Raw genomic sequence first — 24,573 nt, forward strand, 5'->3', positions numbered from 1 at the left:
CACACACACACCCCACACACACACCCCACACACACACCCCACACACACACACACACACCTCGCCCCTCCCAGAGCTCGTGAGGTGAAGCTCCCACAGAACCCCGAGGAGCAGCCCCGGCTTCTCGCCCGCAGCGAGGAGCGGCTTTTCCAGAGCGCTCAGGAGCGCGGCTTTCCCTGGAGCAGAGCCGGGACGGGGCTTTTCCTCGCGCTTCAGCGCATCCTGAGTGGACGCGCGCCCTGGATTAAGTAAGGAGTGACTATTAAGTAAGGCTAGCTATTAAGCCAAGCTCGCAGCAGTCAGCTGGCTGCGCCAAGCAGGTTGCGGTGCCACCCAAGGCAAGGGGTTACTTCTGGCTCGATTTATGCGTTCTTTTTTAAAAATCATATGCTGTTTCCCGCCACAGAATGTCGAGGGTCATAAAAGCTCTTCTGCCCCCTCACACAGGCACTGGGATAAAAACCTCCCTATTTTTTCAGGCTGGGCTGCTGCCAGGACCTGACAGCCACTGTGTTTGGGGAAGCCTGAGGAGAAAACTTAAACACTGGTGTTTATTGTGTATTTTTCAGAAAGACTTCGCATATCACTGAGGCTGAGCATCGGGCAAGATCTGTCAAGAGTCAATTTTTGCCTAAAGAGACGTGTTTGGGAAAGAAAACACAGTTTTCTGCCTAATTAGACAGGTTTGAGACAGAAAACACAGTTTTACAAAGGGACAGGTGAATTAGCAAAGAAAACCACAAAAAAAAAGTTGAAAATCACCAGCATACCCATAAAGACACATTGTAGCAGGTCAGTTCTTTGCAAGAATGTTGCTCCAGGCACCCTTTTGGTCCGGGAAACCTTGGACCGCTGTTACCAATACAAGAAACGTTTTCTAAATATATGCACAAAAAAATTTTAAATACCAGTGTTGAACCCCTACACCCACAGTTGTCTGTGTGCCTTTCACTACACAGCCATGAGCAGTTAATCCAATGCTTCACAGCAGATTGCATCCTTCGTGTTATCTGTTAATTTAATTTTGACCAAAACATTTCTGCTCTTGAGCTGTTTTCTCTCAGTGAAATCCCTTTATTTAGTTGTGAACTATCTCTGTACTTTACCGAGTACACTGATTATTTCTTAATTGCATCAAATGCAACACTGAAAAGGGGTTTTTTTTCTTCTTCTTTTGGCCATGTTTATCGTAGGCTCTGTCATAAAAAAAATGTCAAGTCACTTTAGCCAAGTGCAGTTAGGGAGCAATGTATCTAAATAAAAATACTGTAATATATCAGAACCATAAAACATTTTAGTACTGGGGCCCAGAAAACATTAATCATTATCTTACACTGTACATGCTGCACACTTCTAAACCTTGTATAAAAATGCAATTACTTGAAACATCATGTTACTTTGAGCAGGCACACAGACTTCAGCATTTTTAAAGCAGGAAAGCAACAAAACAAGAGCAAGAGAGAGGCTGGACAGGTCTGCTTCTCAAGGGAAAGGAGTACTGATCTGATCCTTCAGCCACAGGCCACATTTACCAATTTAATTACAATTACTGTTTGCCAGAAGAATCATAATGGAGTGTGTTATTAATTATTTGTCCATTCAAATATCACATCCAGCCGGTTAAGTCATCAATAAAATCATGGCTTGAGTGGCAAAACAAACAATGTGCAGAGCAAACACTTGAGAGCATCCATTTCTGGGCTAGATGTTGTTAGTAAAGTTATCCCACAAACAGCCAGACAGCAAATACGTTCACTGAACACAGAATTCACAGGGAACCACACTGAAATAATGTGGATTTTTTTAAGAGTTGGGGTTTTTTTATTTATGTAAGGATATTATGAAAGGCAAGAAAATAACAGTGCATTGTTCTCCAGCATAAACCAATCAATTTAAAGCCATGCAAAATGGCTAATACTGTTATTGCTGTCCTTTTTCATAACTCAGTGTCGTTTTATTCATCTTGCCCCTAAGAAATGACCTTTTCTGTGCATATCCCCACCTTTTTCCACAAATCCCCTGAGTGACAGAATCTCATCCTAATCCCATTTCCATTTAGACGTTGCAGGAAAGCACTGTAGACCTTCGAGGGAATAAGTAATCATAATGGAAAGATAATAATATGTTTATGAAATCTGGATTTTATAATAGCAAATTGAAAAATTACAATAGCATTTCAAGCCACCGAAGGTCAATGTTACTAAGAGCAAAAAGCCATTGATCAAGTGTGTTTAAAGTTTCCCACTTTAGGTTAATTTTTAACACAAAACATCTCTATTTCAGAGAGCAGCACCTCTCTTCTGAGGCAATTCCTCATCTACCTAGTGAGCACAAAACCTGGTGTTAAAGCCAGTGGTTGTTTGTAAGGCAAAAAATATACTCAGTGTTTTTCTACAGACCTAAAAAGCACAGGACAACTTCACAAGGCCCCTACAAAATGCATCACAGGCCACAGTTTAAGAACTCCAGCCCTTAGTAATTCTTAAAGGTAAAAACATATGTAAAATCTCATAAATAAATATATCAAAATACTACTTTCAACATTATGCAGCTGTACCTTTTTCTACTAGAGGTGAATTTGCTTGCTTATGCCTAAAAAGAGCACCAAAGTTGTACATACAGAAAACCACTGAAACTTCACTGAGGTCCTAGATAAAAAAAAAACCAAAATCAACCAAAACCAAGCACTTAAACCATGTCCTCAGCTAATTAAGGAGTTTCCCCCTCTCTTTGAGCTTCAGCTTTCCACTGTTTTAAGAGCCAGCTCAGACACACCAACAGCCACTGGGACTAGGTGGAGTTTTCTGTGACTAAACCAGCAGTTGTTACCTGAAAAAGATTTTCTTGTACTCCCGCTCCCCCTGAAGGGCTCAATGCTGCTGCCAAGGGTGGTTGTGCTCCTCCCTTCACCCTGGTCCTGGCCCTGCAGCCCCTTCTCTCTTATCCCAGCTCTGGTTCCCAACCAATCCCCTTGTACCACGGGACAGTTCGTTCACTGATGAAAAGCTAATTGGGTTTTTTTTTTGCTGAGTTCATTTTAGGCTGGCCTGACTTGCTGAAACTGTGACAACAAGCACCAGAGCTGACACGAAGAAAGCATCAGGAGAGCACATCCACACACCAAACCACCCCTTTTGGAGACAAGATGTGAGATCAGACGCTGCAAGAGCACACAGGTGAGAACCAGCACCCTGCCAGGCCACAGCCTGTCACTGGCACAGTTTTTGCATGTACTGCTTCCTTTGTTTATCCAAGAAATTCTTCCCACAAAGTACTTCTTGATGAATTTCCATGGGGATCTCCCAGCGACCTTCCAGTACCTGAAGGGTGCCTAAAGGAAGGTGGAGAGGGATCCTTCATCAGGAAGTGTAGTGAGAGGATGAGGGGGATTGTCTTCAAACTGAGACAGAGTAGGTTTAGGTGAGGTGCTAGGAAGAAATTCCTCCCTGTGAGGGTGGGCAGGCCCTGGCACAGGTTGCCCAGAGAAGCTGTGGCTGCCCCACCCCTGGAAGTGTTCCAGACTTAGACTGGGCAGAGCATGGAGCAACCTGGGCTAGTGGAAGGTGTCCCTGCCCACAGCAGGTGTTGGAACTGGATGGTCTTTGAGGCCCCTTCCAACTCAAACCATTCTATGATTCCATTTGTATTGAGTGTCTACGCTGTGCTTTTATTTCTGGCTGGTTTAAAACCATCTTACATCATTAAGAATTCCCAAACTCGGAGGCTCTGGACATGTCCATCATGACACCTTGATACAAAACAGTGCAGCTGCTCACAAATGTGCCTGAAGCAGCAAATGCCTCTGTTGTGATGATTCTGAATGCAATTATTCTTCTGTATTTGAGAAGTTTAACATTAGAAAACACACGCAGGTGACCAAACCAAGAACACCGATTATCTATTAACAGCAGGAACTAATTAAGTAAGCACTGGCTATTTTAAACTGTGTTGGGGCTAGAGGGCTCTCAAGGCTCGTGTTCATCTTTGTACACATAGGCAAAATCTTGGAACTGTTTTTGGCAGATGACCCAGCAAAATGAGTGATGCATGAGCATTAATGCATTCACATAAATTAACTCTGCACATAAAAAACACAGCCTTTAAGCCCAATTACATCTTTCCCAATTGTGCAAATACTCCCTTTGCAGTCAGTGGCAACTCAAGAAGACGAGGCCAATCCATATGTTATATTGATTCTAAAGGCACAAGAGTCTGCAGTTAATCCCTTTCAAACCTTGCAGAGCACAAACTCTTGGAGATCTTCCAAGCAGCCAGATGAAAGTTGCCTTTCAGAACCAGGGAATGTATGTTGCTAGAGATTCCAAAACATGCTGGGCCAAAATCTGGCCTTGCTTTTACCAGTGCAAAGTGGGACTGTTTCAGGAGAGATGTGTATTCATACACCAACATAAAACTGATCATTATCTCACAAAAAGGTCTGTGATGCTAACACGCCTTCCTGGTAATTCCCAAGAAAATCAAAGCACAGATCAACAAATGAAAAGGCCTTCTTCCAGCTAGAGGTGTTGTAACCCCTAAAACATTTGTCAGACACCTCATAACAATTCTGAGAGTCTTCTGTGCTGCTAATAGGTTTTACCTGGAGATAATTCAGATACCAGAGTGAGGACTGACAGCATAAATCTTCCCAGATAAGTAAAAAACTGAGCTTCGTTTTCCAGGTTTCTTCACCACAATTTAGAAAACTCACATAATAAAAACAAATTCTGAAACGAAACAAAATATGTTTGTATAAATTGCACGGTGAAACAAGCACTCAAAACTAAAAGGACCTAACTTTACATTTTTAAATGATAAAACTACTCCCTGTTCCCAGATTGCTGGGAAGTGCTAAGTATACTCTCAGCAAACACTAATTTTCAGAACACTAAGGTCAGGATTTTTAGAACACCAAGGTCAGAAAGGTGAGTCCTTGCTACCCAGTCCATTAAGATTATGTTTAACTACTTTTAACTCTTGAACCGTTTTAAAGAGTTGCCTCAAAACTCACAGGAAAAAACCCAGCCATTATTGACAAATAGCCATTGATAAATTGGGGAAAATCCATTATTTGTCTCAGAAACAAAGAAATTTTTAATGTAGACAGAACAATAATATTGTGAGATTATGGCTTAAAAATTCACTGTATATGCACCTTATGAAGAAAGTTACTCTTTGTCTAAATTAAGAAAGCCAGAAGATGCAACTCCAGTGATTTTACACCAAGCAAAGAGTTTATATTATGAAGTTAAATGTAATAAAGTGCTATAACTGTTTTAAGTAAGTGCCTAAGAGGAGCACAGACTATAAGAGCAGAGAATAGTGTGCAGAAATTAGAAGGAAAAGAGAAAAATACATAATGTATGATGTAAAAAAGAAACAGATAACGAAAATTAAAAGGATTTTACTAGAGGAAAACAATTTCATTTTATTGTAAAGCTCTAAATGAATAAAATAAAGTCTTTGAATGTGAAGATGATTAAAAAGACAAAATCATTAGCTAAAGATATTTACAAGTTTAGACTTTCATTTTGATTGTAATTTTAATTAGCTGGACACTAGGGGGGATGAAAATGAAAGCCTACATCATCTACTTACTCTTTAAATTGCATTCCACCTTAATTTTCTGCTCTTCAGTTCTTAATTTTCTCTATTTTTGTTCTAACTAATCCGGTTATCAGAATAAAGTGATTTTCTCTCAGCCAGGTTTAACATTCAGTATTTGAGTCTGTGAACCAAAAGTTCATCCCACTGCTTCAATTTTTATTCTTTCAATAGCAGAAACTCTCCAGGAAACTTTTCCAGTCTTTTGTCTGTTCAGCAGGGTGCTTTATGTACACACGACAGTTATGTAGCTAATAAGAAAGGATTCTATTTTAAAAATAATTATGTTCCATTTACACAGTTTCCCATGAAATTTACTCATAAAATGCAGGATGCACCGAAAGATTAAATGCCATTTTCCTCTTCATTAAAGCCATTTCTCTAAATGTAACTGAGTTATTTGCCTTTTTGTCTTGAAGGAACCACATCCCCAGGCAGAGGTTAGACTCAGCTTATTCTTAAACAAAAGAACTAATTCCATCTAGGCTGTCTCTGCAGGGCACAGTTAACTCCCATTTGTGCTCCCCTGTCAGACCAGGACAGACAGACACCCCTTCCATGCAGAGCTGCACTGGTGGAAGTGCTGAGGCCACTGTTGGCTCAGCTGTCCCTCCTGTCCCCAAACCCCTTCTTCTTCTTCAGACTGTAGATCTTCCTGCTTCTGCCAAAGCCATGCAGGCTGATTTAAATACTTGATGAAGGCACTTCAAAGAGATGACATGGCCTTTTCCAGACAAGCTCTGGAAGCACAAATCCAGAGCTGAGGTGCCTGCAGCAGGTGCATGGGCAAGACAGTCCAGTCACCACGTGAGCATCATAGAATCATAGAATCATAGAATCATAGAATCATAGAATCATAGAATCGATTGGGTTGGAAAAGACCTCTGAGATCATCGAGTCCAACCCGTGGTCCAAATCCAGTCCATTTACTGGATCATGGCACTCAGTGCCACGTCCAATCTGTGTTTAAAAATCTGCAGGGATGGTGAATCCACCACCTCTCTGGGCAGCCCATTCCAATGCCTGATTACTCTCTCTGTAAAGAATTTTCTCCTGATATCCAACTTAAATTTCCCCTGGCGGAGCTTAAGCCGAGTGCCTGGGAGAAGAGACCAACCCCCACCTGGCCAGAACTTCCCTTCAGGTAGTGAGCCTTCTCTTTTTGAAGGATTCCTCAGTTCCTGCCTTGCCCTGGAGGTGACCTGTTATCAACCAGCTTGGGATTCTTCTGCTGGCCCATCTGGGTGTAACAGCACCATCAGCACATCAGGGCTTTTATCTGCACTGCACATGGAAAATGTCTTGTAAAAGGGAGCAAAGCCTCTACTTCAGCCCTTAGCCAGGTTAGCTGGTTTGGGCCAAAAGTATCTGCACTGCAAATGATGTTTTCTCTTCAAGGGCAGCAGGAGAGTTAATGTTATCTCACTAAGTCCTTGTTTCTTTTAAAAAAAAATTCCTTTAGGAGAAATTCAGTCCTAAGAGATGTCTTATATACCATTCTTACGTTGGCTGGATAAAAACCAGCAAGAGCAGTTTGATCTTGACAAGATAATTTTATTTCTTTGTTTAAAGCAGTACATTTACAGGCTGTCTTGCCCTGTCTTCTTCTAAGGAAGACAGAAAAGGTTCACTCAAGGCCTTTTTCTAAGAGTTTCCACTGAGAGTATAAACAACCTTCAACAAAGCCTACAAACACCTCTCTGTGCCTGAGAGTTCTTCTCATTTTAGAGCCATTTCAGTTCACATCAGCATTGTGCTTTTGAAGTGAATCTCTGATTGTCCTGGTGTCCTGTACTTTGATTCACATCATGATGTGGTATTGAAGCACACGAACCAAATTCCTTTTGGATTAAACTGAAGTGGAAAATGCTGAAATGCATCTAATGCAGTCCAGCTGCAAGTGGCCATTCAGTCAAATGAACCCAACCACAGCTTTTTTAAAGCAAAAAGAGGAAAAATGTGACATGGACATCACACCCTCATCAACACATATTTTACTTTAAATTCACACTCCTCCTGGTCCATAAACACTGTTAATGCAGATGCAAGTTCAAGGATAATCTACTTCAAATTCAGCACTTTCCTATTTCCAGTTTTTCTTCTCTCTCTTTTCTGGAATTCCATGTTCATCATCTAGCCACTCTCTCCCAGCTAATTCTACCAGGTTCAGAGCTCTGGCAAGATACAGTTGTCTGTTCCCTGGGCAGAACAGCCAATTGCAAATGTTTTATTTAAAACTAAAGGTCCAATTACAGGTCCAATTTATGATCTCAGCCGAGCCAATATAAATCTGATCTAGTTCATTGCCTTTAACCTGCCTGCAGTAGCTTTATTCCAGATTTCCTCATGTGTAATGAAATTGAGTTCAGACAATGGCTCTGATTGTTACTTTTTAAAGAATTAACTAGTAATGTAAGCTGCAATGCAGAGTCCTTCCACCTCTGAAACAAGGCTTCATAATTGTCACTTGTGGGTCAAAAGCATATCTTCAGTCCAACAGTGCTTCAAGGACCAAAGTGCTTTAAAGACTTTACTCAAGAAAGTGAAAGGTGGGCACGCCAAGACATGAAGATTTCAGCAACACCATGTGAAAATTAAGGACAAAAACTTTGATTTTGGTTTTTTCCTTTCCCAGTACATTCCTTTATTCTTATGGCAACGTATTTGTGTCGTTAAATATGTAATAGAAATCTTTATGCAGTTTGGGTCGGGTTTTTTTTTTTTAAACACTTAGGAAGAAAACACCATCTCATTTTTTGGCCTTTTTGCAGAATGTGGTTAAAAAACCCAAGTAGCCACATGTGGCTTCCATAGTGCACACAGCTACTGAAGAAGTCAGTACTGCATAGTCACTTTGCAAATCAGAACTTGAAGTATGTTTGCAAGTTTTAGATTCAACATCAAATGTTTTTATTTGGTTGAGGGTTTTGATTTGGGGGGATTTTTTCAGATTTTTTAAACTTTATGCAGTTCAGTAATGTTAGATCTCACAAAAAATTCAATGCTAGTTTTCTTTTGGGCTTCCTCAGTCAGTCTCCTGGTTTTTATAACTAATTGTGAATTGAGAATAAGGAAATAATTATTCTTATATTTAACTTGCTTGTGTTAAAGAGCCCATTACCATGACTATTTACCCTTCCCCATATCCAAGAAAAATATTTAAGTAGACATGTAAAAAATACTTATTTCAGAGCTGTCCAGATCAGGTACAGGTTTAAGTAGGTGCTATCCTCAGAGAAACTTTGATCCAAAATTCCTAGATATCTCACTTTACTGCAGGGATTTTTATTTCAATCCCATTACCTAGGAAGAGGTGAAGTAAGTGAATAAATGCTCTACCCAGATCATGTGCTGGCAGTTGATTTTCAGAGTCTATGAGGGAACAGAGACAGAAACTGTCAGCAGCAAGAGCCACATCCAGCAAAACACAGAGGGACTGAGCATGAGGTTAAACCAGGATTCACTCATTTATACTCGAATGACACTACACACAATGCATTGGATATATAATATTAGAGGTGTATAATAAAAAAGCACGTTTCAGTCAGAGCTAAAAGTGAAATTCTTGACAGTGACAAAATTTTCTTGCCCAGGACTCAGAACACAAGAACCCAACACAGCTCTATGACCTTCTGAGCTTGTTCTGGCCCTGGGTTTAAGTCTGGGCTTGGAATTAGTTTGAGGTGCAGTAATCACAGAAAGAAAACACGTGCAGGGATATAACTTCATAAAGAAACAACAAAGCTGAAACAGGTTTAGAGAATTATCCATCAAATTACACTTTTAAGAATGGCTGTTAAAATGTTGATGAAAGAATGTAAGATGATGAGTCAGGGACACTAAAAGACCAAACACTTGGGTTCTACAAGATATTACACTGAGCACTAAGAATTTCACTTTATAACCCAGTGTGATTAAACAACATACTGCTGAAACTGCAGATGTTATACTACTACAGTAAAAAAAAAAAAGTCATATTTTAAAAATGTTTCTAATTAAATCATGAAAGACCACAAAGAAAACAGGGAGGGGTTTTGCTATGAGTGCAGTCATATAGAAGGACCAGGATTTGGGGCTGATCTTTGAAGTTTCCTTCTTCAAACCACATGGCCTTGAAGCTATTGAAAGCTTGAAAGATTTTCCTGGTGAAACTGTGTAATTTTACAGTTATGTTGTACTAGTCAGTGATCTGTGTGAGCTGTTTGTAAGGAAGGATTATTTTTAAGGAAAATCTGTTTTCAGCTTGACCTTGGATTCGTATTTCTAAGGCAGCTGAAGAGAAGGCAACATTCCCAGCAGTGCAAATTGCTGCCAGGAATGTAACATTCAAATCTCAGTTAAGCCTGTTTTAAAATGGCACTGATAAATAGAACACTCACAATAACTCACCAATTTTTCAAAACAGAAGTGTTAACATAAAATAAGGTTTCAGCGGGATTTGTCAAAATAATCATTTGTGTAGGGGATGTTCTTTATTTTAAGATAATCCTGATTTCTTGGGCATTAGGCAAGAAACTTTTCTGAACTAAAAGAAGTTTGAGAATTCTGTTACCTCAGTATTTAGGACTTTAGTATCTGAGCAGTGAGTGGCTGTTAGTTTTGCTGCGTGTATTTACCACTGTGACATTTCACACCACTTGTAAAACTATTGTCATGTTGCCTTTATTTATAACATCACAAACTATTTCTGAATTCCTTATTTATGCTCATTTAGAGGTTGAAAGTATTGTGCAGTCTTTCCCCATATCTCTTCATCCTGATAGGATTATTTTTCTTTGCTCTTTTTTTTTTTAATTGTTTAGCCTAGAACTTTGTATTTATTGAGAGAAATGTTTTTGTGTTTTTTTTTGACTCAGATGCTTTTCAGTTGTTTTCCCAAAACTTGCTATTTCATTTAGAAATATTGCTGTTCTTAATGTAAATGGTCACTGTTTTTGTAATATCCAAATTACTTGATACAATAATCCTGTAAAATGATAAGTAATTATACCAAGATATTCACCCTCCAAACAATTACATGGACCACAAAATTTACTAGATCTTTAAAATATTTTACAAGAATATTTATTTTATACTTCTCTAGACTGTATTTATTTAAAATGTTATTGTAATAATTTCTTTTCTAGAGTTACCATTTTCCAGTAAGAGAAAAACATCAGCAATCATTCTGACAAACTTCCTCTAGATATTTTTATAAAGAGCAAATAGCATTATAGGAAAATAAATCTGAAAAGGTTATTGTCTTCTTCACAATATTTATAAGCTTCAATTAAAAAAAAAAAAACCAGAAATAAATGGTTTTGATCCTTTCAAATGTTCCATGAGTGAGATATTCACATCTTAAACATTCTGCACTGTCACACGTATGTTCAAAATATCACTTAGTGATATTTCCAGTTTAAAAAGAAAATGTTTCTGTTTCGATAAATTTTTGGGGTAGATGAAGGTTTATTTGACTTCCTTTTTTCCCCTAACTCTCCAGCAATTTCTGCTTGCAACGAAATACTCAACAGACCTTGAAACCCTCCGTGCTCCTGAATTCTTCCAGGAAAATTTGGGAGCGCCTCAACTGCTTCTGGGGTCGCAAAATTCCTTCCAGCACGAGGAACAGTGGTAAGTTCATACTTAAAAAGCTCTACTTTTGTCAAAATCCCATTTATTTATGACACTTCATATATAATCTGATCAACTGGTGTTTAAAAATTCTTCCCCAAACTGATGTCTCACATCTTGGCACGTTCTGACTCACAGATCCTCAACAAAACACATAAAGAAAGTATTTCTTCCCTTTTTAAAGACAACCCAAAGCAAAACCCCCAACCATTTAAACAGAAATTCATCAGGAAAATTAAATGTGTTCAACAACATCATCCTAAAACACCTGATATTTAAAATCTATGGTAAATTTCAGGAACATTTTTAGTGTTCTCTCTACATTACCTCACTTGGATCATTTGTCTTTCAAAGGAGTAGTAAACCTTAATTTGCTTTAGCAGCTTTGAATGGATTTTTATTGTTTCTTACCACAGCCTTTCAACTCTAGTAATTTGCAAACTAAATATGAACTGCAAAACTCAATCAATCCTGTAGTATTCTTTTAATATCAATTTTTGTGTAATTAGCCCCCAAACTGTGTTCAATTACTGACAGTTATTCTGATGCACTTTGAGGGACAACACTAATTTCACACTTAGCAGCATTTTAAAAGGAAGGTGATTCCAACACTATATAAAATTCCCTCTCTCAGTGCAGTCTCTCTGCTCAATTCAGCATCGTTGCAGACTTTGGGAGAAAAATAGGATTTCCAGTGTGGTACAACACCAGAGCTCTGGTTTTACAAAGCCACACGTGTGTGTGTGATTCTGTCTGGCTGTGGTTTGTTACATTTGTTGTTATGACACCAACTAGGCCTGTTATGAGCTTGGCTGTGCTCTTTTCAAACCAATAAAATTATGGGAAAATCCACCTAAATTGATGCACCACATGAAAACTAATGATTAAAGTGGCGCAATCGGGGTCTCTGACACTCAGATTTCTTTCTCAAGTTTTCCTACAGATATTAGGAACATCCCTCTTACAACTGTTGCAAGGTGCCTTCCCTCAGGTTATAAAATCACGTTTTGTCACCTTCAGCCCATTCCTTCCCCCTGTCCTGTAAGAATACAAGTGGAAGGGGTTGGTGATGTCATTGTGGTTCCATGGTGATGATATACAGCTCCTGTTCCATTGGGGTCACTGGAACTATCAGTCACTTTGTAGGGACAAATTATTTTTGTTACATCCATTTTGCTGTTGGACTCTCTGATGGATCCTGTGACAACTGGAAATTCTGTTTATTTATGTGCATGTTTAAGAGGTTGTCAGTGGAGCCCAGAGCATTGACTGGGTACTCTTATTAGAGAGCAGTAAATATCCAAATAAAGAAATAAATCAAATGACACCTCCCTCAAACGAGAGTTACAAAATGGAGCTAACAAATATTGATAAGCAGCAGTCTTCAGAAGACCTTCTAAATTATGCTCTGAAGTTTAAGCAGAGGAGACAAGGAAACAGAAGAGTTATTGTCAAAACAGCAGGCACACACTTAACAACGAAAATAACAACCTTTTGCTGGTAAATGACAGCCAGTCTTGGCTCTAGTGTATATCTCAATGATATGAAGGGAAGTTAGATGGTAAATAAACTTGTAGGCACTGCAAGTCACCAGGGAAAAGTCAAAACTTTATAAAACTGTAGGAGTCAACTACAGACCATGCCAGTGACTGCTGAGGTAACACCAGCAACAACAGGAGAATGTCATAATAAGAGGAGGCCCCAAATCATGCTCAGTCAGCAGCACTGGGAAAAAACAAAACCTGACTTGGGGGAAAAAGGTGACCAAAATGCCACAGAGCCCCTGCAGGACAGAAAGAAATGATGACTGCTGGCTAAGGAGGAGCTGTCTGGGGAAAAGGGGGAGCTGTGCATGTGTCAACCCCAGCTGGGAAAGGTGTATTAAAATGCAGAATAACCCAAAGCCCAGTGAAGGCTATAAAATTTGTTTCTGCTGACTCGGGAGGCGTCGGAGAATGAACCCACAGGTGACAGCAGCAGCCTCAGAAGCTTTTGCAGACTAAGGAAAGGTAAGATTTTTACAGTATTGCACCGTTTGTAAAGGTACAGGATCGAAAACAAGTAGTACTGCTGAACAATCCACAACTTCACAGCAGCAATTATCCTCTCTAGAGTGAATAATGGCTGTGAGAATTAGGGGCAAAAAACACTTATGACAAACACTAGAATGTTTCTGACAAGAATTTTTACACTTTATCAGCTAAGTAATATGATTTTAAAATTGGGTTGCTGTAGTTAACTAATTGCAGTGATTTTTAGCATTGTAGATCTAAACTATTATGTGAATTATGTAGATTAAAACAAGTTAGCTAAACATTTTTTGTATTTGCACAAGAGATCACTAAGGATATTTTGTATTGGATCACAAAACATTTTAAAGCTGAAAAACTGAAATAGCAAAAGATAAAATTCAGGTTTCCAAAATTCAGCGAAAGATAAAAGGTCTGGTTGAAACAGTCGGGCACAGAATCTCCTGGAGAAGACTGAAGCTGTACTGTGGGTTCACCTGCTTCTGTTTACCTACTGCAGCAATCCTGGGATGTACCAAACAATCTGTGCAGCAATACCCAGGCACAATATAGCAAGTTAATAACAGAGCTTCAGTCTTAACTGTGAATTCCCTTGCATTAGTTGGTATATTGCTGATACAGACAGGGTTTTGTGGCTTAATACGAGGCAGCACAGAGAGTGTCAGCTGGAAATCCATTGCAGAGTTGTGGAACAATATACAGAATATAATAAAGCCATTCCCACCTTCCCATTCCTTTCTTGCAGTAGGAAGCCAACATTTAGAAACCCATAGCAAACAAACACCTGCTAAGCATAAATCACGAGCAGGAGCACAGCACTGGACAAGTTCAGAGAGATAGGATGGGAGAAAAAGCCATGAAAAATCTTAATAGTCATTAGGAAAACCTAGCATTTATTTCACAAACTGACAGGTGGCCAGTGAATCGACTTCAGAGCAACCATAAAGAGAGAGCTGGTTATTATGCCAGTAAAACTTAAACAGCAGAGCTTTTTAATAAGCTGCACTCTGTTAGGAGTACACTGAGGGAGCCCAAGCAGGAAAAAGCAATAATCACATCTAGCAATAACAAGAGGATCAACTAATATCCATCATAATTTCTCCCTGTTTTGCTTCTCCCTATTAGTATGACATATAGTAGAAGTAGAAGCAGCCTAACAAGATACCGAGCAGAACAGGTGCAGAAGCTAAAACGCCTTCCATTTAGAGAGTCAGCATTTTTCTTTGGAAAAACCTCTGTGTGCTGTGCAGGTTGGAGCCTGGGTTGCCCATTGCTTATCCCCATTGTGTGATGTGTGCACTATTTTATCTCTTCCTGCAGAGTTTGGTTGTGACACACATAACACATGTGCCCGTAAAGTTCCCCGGCAAGGCGCTGCAAAGGTTCAATACATGTCATGGCAGGCGTATTTCTTTGTTAATTCCATAAAGACAGGCTGGAGAAGCCAAGTCTCCTACGAGTTTTGTGTCCGCAGCGGGGAGAAACGGGCACTTTGCGTGCCATCATTATCCCAGAGTTATGGGGGACTGTGTGATACTTTTACTCTTGCCAGAGAACGAGAGTGGAAATGGCACTGCCCCGTTCCTAACGCTTAATGTATGACCAATCAGGAGCTGGAAATCATCTGACCAGTGGCAGCTTATGCCAGCCCATCAGTTCGTAAATTGGATGCAGTTTGTCAGATGGACACAATATCCCTCCACTGTAGGTGGTCTCTGTTTCATTAGGTTTCAGATTGATGGCAGTGAACAATAATCCAAAAGTGTGCAATAGGTACATCAACCTCATTTTTCATTAACAGTGCTTCCCAGACGTATTGGGAGCAGGTACAAAACATAGATTTTGTTTGGCTTACTTTGATCCATGCAGAGACTATTGGGTATCTGACTTCGCTGCTGGAGGCTTATGGTTTCGGTTAGCAGAACCTGGTACAGCAACTGGATGAGGTGTTTCTGATATTATCTATTCATTCAGCTCTGATGCAGAAATAGTGGGTGGCAAAGCTGCTAATTTTAATATTTTTTTTTTTTTTTTACGAAGTAATGAGCAACCAACAATTTATTTACGTACAAAGCACTGGAGTTACCAGAGCTGCCTTTCTGAATTACAGGGTAGATACGAGACTGGTGGTGATTTTTTTTTTCTCCTTTATTTCCCAAGAGATTAACAGAAATGTTGGTGCATTTTTGCTGCTTCTAAAAGAAATTAAAAGACTGAAAGTCTTTGCCAGGGTCACTGAAATGACACACAGAACAGCTACTGGTGCATCTTACACGGTTTTGACTTATGGGGATGGGTTTTACTTCACAGTGAAATAAATTAAAGTAGTATTCAATGTTGCCCAAATACTGAGTAATTGAAAAGGCATTTTTAAACCAGGGGACTTTGGATCCCTGCAAACAATATAATATTTATAAAGCTCACAGAAAAACTGATATTAGACTCTGCAGCAGATGAGTAAGAACCTCTATCATCAGGACTGATAGGGCACCACATGCTTTCACTATCTTTGATACAGTTTTCTTTCTAATTTGTATATTAAGAGAGTCCATCCACACTATTAGCAAGTTAAACATACTTATTTTAAAAGCAAAATCAGAGCTCTAAGTAAAGTATTACGAAGCAAAAATTACATTTTAGTGTTAAGACGAATGGATTTTATTATGTGGAGGTACACGGGCTGTTAATCATGTAACATCAAGCCATCGGTGCAGTCAAGACAGGCAATATGGTTTACTCTTTGGGTGCATTTCTTATCTCAATTGTACAAGAAGTTTCCATCCACAATATTTCATTGTCTCCTCCTGAGGAATGTTCCTCCGGGTCCTGAAGATTTAAAGAAACCTCTCCGTGTGCACAGCACGAACACGAGCGCTGCTCTCTGTGGGGCTGAGGGAGGGGGAGGCCTGTGTGTGTGTGCATGGGTTTGGCAGGAATTCCTGTGGAATGTACTGGTGCAGGGTCTCCCATCGTGCCACTCTTTCAACAGCACCTCTTATCATTGTTTAAGAATATCTTTTCGCTTTCATGCTTTTCTCTAGTTATTTAACATAACTGGGCAACTTTTCTTCTGAACTTCTAAAACATGTGTCCATCGCCCTGGTTTTCCAGCCTTGAGCAAGTCTCTTTAATAGATCACTTTTAAGGTGATGATACATTGATATTCTGCTTTAATTAGTGTCATGAAAGAGAAAAAGCCCCTCAAATGTCAATGGCTTGCAAAAGTTGTTGGAGCATCTTCTTAAAGCAAATCTGAAGGCCTGGCCCTCACTTTTTTCCTTCCTTTCACATGATCCTATTAGAGGAGTTTTTTTGTAAACTGGTGTTATAAACGATTATTTTTAGTTAAGAGAAGCACCAGGAAAGATTAAAAAATGGATATAAAGACATTTTGGTTCTTGATCTTCTTTCTTCTCATCTCAACCTTTAGAAAGTCTTGCTGGAAGAACACAAGGAACAGCAGGAAGGTTTCTAACAGATCTTTGAGACCTCCTTGCAGTCAGATCCCAGGGGAGCTAGAACAGTATACCTCTGTGGTTCAAAAACTCTTTGGGCCAGAAAAAGGGGCCTTTATCTGCTGCCATTTCAAACATATTCAATCAAATATTGATCTAGAAAATCAGCCACTTTTTCTCTAGCAAAGAAATTAAATTAGTGCTACCTACTGAAGATCTACAAATGGTTCTCCTGAAGATAATGATAGTACCCTAGGCTGTTCCTAGGATCAAAAGTTTTTATGGACACCAAACTGATTTAATATTTTCTGTAATGCATGGAGAAGAAAGGGTGAAAAATCTGCTTGCCAATAGGAATGTGCTGGAGATTATCTCATGTGGCGAGTCCTTGCATCAAGGAGCCAGGTAGGTTTTTCAAATCCATCTCATCTTTGGAACAAAAGGAACAGAATGGAGCCCATTTCACCTTACACAAAGATTTTCCTCATCAGAAATGTCTGATACCTCTTATTTAAGTTGGTGCTGGTAGCACGTGCTCCTCTAACTCATAAACATTTCCTCTCTGCTGTGTTCTGCTTCCAGATGTCACTTTTGTTGCTTTGGAAGAAGTGAGAAGTCTCTTCTTCACACCCTAAGCACTAATAGTTCATAAAACGTGTCTAATGTGCAACAATGGGAGAAAGATTCCTTCAAAAATATTTCAAGTCCCATTGTTGAAACATTTTCATCATTTGTGCTCTGAAAAAGGTAGTCTGTACAAAAGAGCACGAGGGTTTAATGATTTAATTAGGACTAGTCTATGATTTTACTGGGAAAAATAATGAGGCATTAGCTCTTATTAAAGGGTTTCTCACATTCTCACCCACAAAATCATGTCTCGGGGATGTAACTACACCGAGACAAGGAACTGAATTGTTGCTGATGGAACCAGTAAATGGTGGATTTATCACCTCTCTCATTGCTTGAGAGAGAAATGTTTGGAAATTCTGACAGTTCGTATTCCTCACTGGACCTGTAAGATTGGACTCAATCTATGCACAGGGAAGAGGTACTAGGTATAAACTTTGTGAATGTGTAGAAGCATCTCAGAGGTTTTGAAGGACCATCTTCAAAGAGAGTTAAGTGGTTTTGAAACTCAGAGCTTCACCAAAGACTCAACTACTCCCTTCTAGTGTTTGGTTTGGCTGGTTGTGAATTCTGTTTGAATTGTTAATTAGTTTCTGTGTTTAGACTGTCCACTGGTAGTCATAGCTATCATGAAATCATTTTAAATAATAATCATTCAATGTTCTGTATGCAGTTCCACAGGATTGTGGAGGTTGGAAGGGACCTCTTGCATCATCCAGTCCAAGTCCTTGGCTCAAACAGGGTTGGCAGGAGCTGGTTGCCCAGGACTGTTCCCAGTCTCCACCAATGAACTCCCCAACCTCTCAGCAGCCTGTTCTGGTGTTTGTGCATCCTCACAGGGCAAAGGTTTTCTCGTGTTCAGACTGCACATTACACTTTTTGCATCCATTATCACACTTTTGTCCTGTCAGTGGGCACTGCTGGGAAAAGTCTGGCTCCCTATTCTTCATTCCCTCTGATCACATGTTTATGCACATCGACATTCCCCTCCCCAAACCTTCTCTTCTCATATGAACAGATGTCCTTAAGTCATCAGCTCACCAAAAGAATTTCAGTGTAGGTATCTTGAAATCATTTGCATAAAGCAATATACATTTTCAAGGGATTTAGAACCCAAAAAATGCTATGTGCAACCATTGGCTGGGAATTTTTCTGTCAGTGATCTTGTATAAGGCAGATAATCCAGCAAAGAGGTTCAGGCTCCTTCTTGTGAAAGGACTCCTTTGTGTAAAAATACTTCCACTCTTCATATTGAGCTCTCAGAGTTCAAAGAGCTCCGAAAATCTAACACATGGAAAAAATTCTGTAACGTGGGTTCCAGGCAGATGTAAGGTGATGTGAGGTTACGTAATTATCAGGCAGACATCCTAATTCTGTGTGTGATACAATGTAACCCATGTTCTTGGGAAAATAATAACACAGTTGCCTTTTAAAGGAATTACAGAGCATGAAGATGTGGAGTTAAAGATTAATATAACTTAGAGGATTACTTTCTGCTTTTAGGGAAGCATCAGTGAAACTTGTTTAGCTTCCATCTACTAAATCCCCAAGTTGCTTGTTTCTGAAAGGGATAAAAGAGGCTCCAAGTGTGCTGAGTGTCCTCTCAAACACAAATGACAAATATTCTGAAGGAACTAAATTAGCCCCTTCAGATGAATATTCTACAAAAGATGCATTTTGAAATGTCCAAAGGTCTCAGAACAACACTCCCAAAGCTGGGGTAACAGAAGCACTACTTTTAAATGAACCTGATCTGGTAAATAAAAATTGTCTTTCTGATTTTCCATGTACATCAGGACATCCCCTTTTCAATTTAGCTATTAGAACTCATTGGATATGTCATAAAAATATGGATAAGCTGCTTAATCATTTAAGTCTAGCCTTTCTAACCCTCCCAAAATGTAAAGAAATCAAGCAGTCACAAAGCTGGAAACAAAACCAGAAACTCCACGCCCAGCAAACTTCCCATAGCTATCAGACCAAAAAGCTTTCACTTAGTTTTTGTCATGGATCAATCCAACCCAGAGCTATAAAAAGGAGGCAAGAATGACTTCTCAGTTTTCACTACAGTAGAATTTGACATCAAGTGTGTCCTTTTCTGCAGCAGGACTGTCACAGTTTAATATCTTTTTTTAATGAACTGGAAAAAGGGATGAGCATTGAGGTGATAAAATTTGCAGGTGACACAAAATTATTCAGGTTAATCAAATCTGGAGAGGGTAATAAGAAACTTCAGAAGAAAATAAACAAGTTAGGTGAATGATCAGTCTGATGGCAGGTTAAGTTCCGTGTTGATATATACAAATTAATGTAGTTTACAAGGTTGGGGTTTTTAAAAGTCTATTTTTACACCTTGGTATGTTCTAAATTAATTGTATCAAAGGCAAAGGACCCAGAGAGCATTGTCAAGAGTGCAATAGTGGCCTCCACTTGGCATGCAGCTATAGGAGAAAATTTTGGTACAGGAAGGAAGAATAATATGAAAACCTCTTTAAAGTCATTAAATTGATTGTCCTCTGCATTTCAAACAGCAAATGCCATCCTGGTCACCAGCTGCAAGCAGAAGGTTTGCAAAAGTAGAAGCAGCTCCATGCAAAAGAATGCAAAGGATGAGGAGAAAAGATTGGGCCAATTGGCATCACCAGCTTCCCAGAAAGGCTGCAGGGTAGATGGGATAAAAACATAATATATGATATATATGATACAAAAACGAAATAACACCTTGATAAGGTGGATGACATGGATGACAAGAACACCCAGGGAAATTTTAAGCAGGACACATCCTCCTCAAACACTGTGGAGCTTGTTGCTGTGGGACATCAGTCTGGCAAAAATGAAAAAAGAGATTGGGCATTTGTATGAACTCAGAGGTTTTTAACTCTGGAGTTGAATTTTTCAGTTTGCCTTTTGCTTTGCTTTGCAAAGACAGTTCTGCAGGAATTGCTTCCATCTATTACATAGAGGCTGGTTAATCATAATTTTCCTCACAGTATTTCTTCAGGATAATTCCCCAGTAAGAACATCTGCAGTAAGAAAAAGAAGACTAAAACTGAGAGATAGAGTGATAAAAGGGATAAGAACTGTTAGGTAAATAGAGCCTAAATGGAAGTAATGGACTTTTAGCATGGGTCAGCTGTGCTGTAATTGTGAGCTAAATTTAGTTGAATTAGGAGACTGCAAGCAGGTGACACAGCTGGCTAAAGAGCTGTCCTTGAGGTAATTCAGCAGCACACTTCTCCTCCCGAAAAATGCTCCCAGCATTTCTTGAAAGAGAGTTTGCACTGGTCTGTTTAAGGTTGATTGCTATTGAAATAGAACCCACAGAAGCAATTAACAGTCAGCAGCCCTGCACTGCAACCAGAGAAGGAGCCCTGCACTGCACAGAGTGGCAAACATGAGGTTTAATAAATAGGAATTCCAAGGGATTTTCACAGGTTTAGTGGAGTGGTGACATATGTTATCATCCTGCTTACCACAGACTGCAATAGGATTTTACACTGTCATGTCACATCGGCCCATGATAACCAGAAGTCATTTATTTCCTAAGAAAATAGTAACTAGATATGACAACCTGTGTTGCCTCATGGTGAGTTTGTGGTAGTATTTACTGATAATGTGAAGTATAACTTGTGTCATCTATTAGATTTTGCAGTAGAAATTCAGAGCATTTCTACCGTCAAAAGAACAGCTCATTTTTTTTGTGTCTTGTCTTTTTGGTTGATAACATAATAAGAACTTCTATCACTTGCATACAGCTTACATTAAAAACTTTATAGCAATTCTTAGATTAAGAATCAATCTATCTTCAAAGTACAATAAATAATTAGACCTCTTTGTAATTATAAAATTCCTCATTATTTAGCTCCTTTTTTTGCAGAGGTAGGGAGAGATGTATTTATCTGTCTCTCTGTGCTTCTATCTATCTAGTGGGTCTCTCCTGCTTTTATTTTTCTAGACAGGATATACTGGTTGTATTTTAACGCTGCAGAATCTGAAATGAGTCCTCTATTAAACTAAGAATGCATAGTTACCATTCTGGTTTTATTTTCCTCGGGAAACATAAATAATTAAACTTGACTTCAAGTAAAAAGATGAAGTTAGCCTTCCTACTGTACTCCAATCATTTTTCCTTTATGGCTTGGCTGGCAGGATGGTAATCCTGGACTCTTGCTAGAAATTACCACCTGAGAGTTCTCTTCATTTGAGTCCTTTTGCAAGGTGGATGCAGTGGATGTCTACAACACAATTTAAAAGGCTTTTCATCGGGCTTCACTCTTGATTTCTACTGTAAATTCCACAAGCTACAGTAGTTTAATGCAGGAGCATAGATGTCCATAAAAAGCTGGAGGGAATGGTGTAAGTTATAATGCTGTTATAAAACTGTCTGTGATATTAACACACACTGTATATTAAATACACAAAACTGTTACAATAACTTGAAGGCTGAGGCAAACTCATGAAAACAAATAAATTCTTTAGGACAGTAGGCAAAAGGTTGTTCTTTGCAAAAAGATTTAAATGCAGTTGTACAGCAGTCCAAATTAACCCCCTCAAATAAAAAGCTTCCTCCACCTAGTCATGTAGTCTGTGCACAAAAATACACACACAAAATGGATTTTCCAAGGAGGTCCTTCACCTCCATGTAAATTCAGGCTCCTGATATGTGTACTGGGGGAAAGGCAATATCCCTGCATGAGAAGAGAGGGAAAGGACCCTCCACACAGCAGGTCAGAGCAGAACCCCAGTTCAGGTGCTCTCTCTGCAGGAGCTTTTCTTCCAGCATGGATTTTACAGGAAGCTTTTGGAGTCTGACCTCCTCACTGGGACCACGTTCTCAGTGTACTGTCAGATACCAGGAGGATGAATATTTCCCTCTTGCCTGTCACATTGATACCATTGGCCCTCCCAGTGTGGCAAATAATGTCAAAACAAAACAGTGAGAAGTGCATATAAAAATGGAATAAGGCACAAATTCATGCTCATATTCTGCTCATAGTTACATTATTGTAAACCCAGAATAACTCCAGTGGCTTAGCTCAGGATAGGACAGAGCACTCACACTTAATTTACTAAAACATGTATTTTTTTTCCCCTCCATTTATAGCATTGCCAGCTGAGTGTAAGACTATTTTATGTGGCAGGGTTCCTCATTTCTGGCCCAGCACAGTGCCTGGCTTTTCAAATGCCTCCTAACCCCACCCAACATTCATCTTTTCATGGGTTTTTTGTCTCTTGAAACATCAGTGGAGGGGAAAGTACAGATGTGCTTAGGCACAATTGCACTGAATTACAGGTGGCTGCCATTTTAGGTAGTCCCAAGGTCATGAATAGCAAAATATGAAAATTTCAGCTCTTTACTGTTGATCAAAACCTTAATATGTTCCCTGACCCTCCACTAGATTCAACCTATAAAATGAGAGAAGCTTAATAAATCTCTCTGTAATAAGTATTACACATTATGTCAAGGAAAACTTAGATCAAGCTTCTCCTTTGAAGTTTTAATGGACACTCCAATTTGATGACAGCAACTCACCTGTGCTTGTAATAAGTTTGCAAAGCCTGGAGCAGCTCCAGTCCTCTGGGACTGCAGCTCTGGATGACAATGAGCCCAGGGAGCTGCAAGCTTCAAAGGGATCATTCAAATAGTCCAGCTCTGGCCTTACCAGGCAGTGCAGGCAAACTTTGAAATACTTTTCTCCCTATCAAAGAGTATTTCCAGGTTGAGCTGTTCATAATAATTTGGTCCTGGGATAAAATTGCAAAGCCCTCCAGTTTGAAAAGGATTAATCAGATTATGCCCCTTTGCTCCACCCTTGTGCAAGCCAGGAGAGGGGGAAGAATAACACCCCTACCATTCCAAATAATGCTGAATGAAGGGGAACATATGTAAACGTTCTCAAAGACTGGGTGAAATGGATGTGGAGAAAATTCTCCTGATGAAATGAGGGGGTTTTGTTCGAAAAAAACCTTACATGTGAGTTTGTTATTATGACCCAAATCTTGCATAGATTTATGGACAGATTTACCTTCCTGCACTGCATTCCATTTTGGTGGAACTGCCAACCACATGTACAGACAATCATTTGTACAAATCTGTCTGATAATGAGCATCTAAAGGCTCAGAACTGAATTTGTTCTCTCTTTGCACAGGAAGGATGAAGCCAAAAAAATGCTGTTTGTGTGGCGTAGTGTGTTACAACCACAGTGTTATGCACCCCGTAGACACGAATCCCTAGTGATTAAAACTGCTCTAAAAGGCAGAGAAAGTCACTAAACATCTGTAAGATTAAAGAGGAGAATGCAGCCCTGTACATTTTCAAAAATCAATTATGTAACAAGGGTGTAGTTTACCAACAGAAAACATTAGGCAATCATTTTAGCAAGGCTGTTCTTCCCATGAACACACAGGATCTGCCCCTGTCCAGGCACAGATCTCCTTTCCTTATCCCACGAGTCAAAGGTAACTTTGATTTCCTCAATGATCCTTCTTCCTGGGTGAACGTGGCACCACATTATCTTGGCTTTTATTTTTCATTCCCAGTTTAACAGTTATAAACACCTTTCAACATCAAATAAGAGCAGCAGGGTAATCCAGATAAAAGAAAATTCTTCAGCCCTAACAGCCTGACTCAGATTTATGTGCCTGTTTCAAATTTCTGCTCCTCATTCCAAGACTTGCAACATTTCACAAGTACCACATAATGTGCTACTTGATTGGCCTTTCCAAGGATACAATGTGCTGCAACACATTGTTGGGGAGTTTTATAGGTGTGTATCCCCACCACTTCTGGTAATCATTGAAAAAATATATCACGGCCTCCTCTTTCTGTGCTCTACAATCCTGACGTTTCTTAATATCAGGTTGTCTTGCAGGATGTCAAACTGGGTTTGAATTATTTTACAGGGTTCTCAGTTAAAACACTGTCATGTAAATCAATCACAGCCTCAGCTCTCTGGCAGGGAACTGCAATCTTGAAGTACAGCCTTCAAATGGAATCAGTGCTGTTACCAGATTTCATTGTAGGACAGCAACGACCAGTCTGGGATTTACTTGTTACTGTCCCAGGTAAAACCTTTGCTAATAAATTATTGCCAAGGGTATGAGCATTCCACAGGAGGTTTCACTTGTTTAACCTTGACCCAGACATTGCCAGTTATCACTGTTAACCAAGCAAACACCAATTTCTATTTTTGGCCTGAAGCAGCTTTCAAAGCCCCTGTGAGGCTTCTTGCAGCTTTTCCTCCC

General features: G+C 39.5%; 1 long non-coding RNA gene across 1 annotated transcript; it reads left to right on the plus strand.

Moving 5' to 3' along the window:
- The first annotated feature begins 19 nt into the window (after positions 1-19).
- On the plus strand, positions 20-20,005 carry LOC113952076. Its single transcript, XR_003529371.1, has 4 exons — positions 20-253; positions 568-3,174; positions 11,085-11,215; positions 19,859-20,005. It is a non-coding gene; the product is annotated as an uncharacterized LOC113952076 (long non-coding RNA).
- The last annotated feature ends 4,568 nt before the right edge of the window (positions 20,006-24,573 follow it).

The sequence above is a fragment of the Corapipo altera genome, unplaced genomic scaffold (genome assembly GCF_003945725.1).
Source record: "Corapipo altera isolate COAL_440 unplaced genomic scaffold, ASM394572v1 70, whole genome shotgun sequence".
Taxonomy (NCBI): Eukaryota; Metazoa; Chordata; class Aves; order Passeriformes; family Pipridae; genus Corapipo; species Corapipo altera.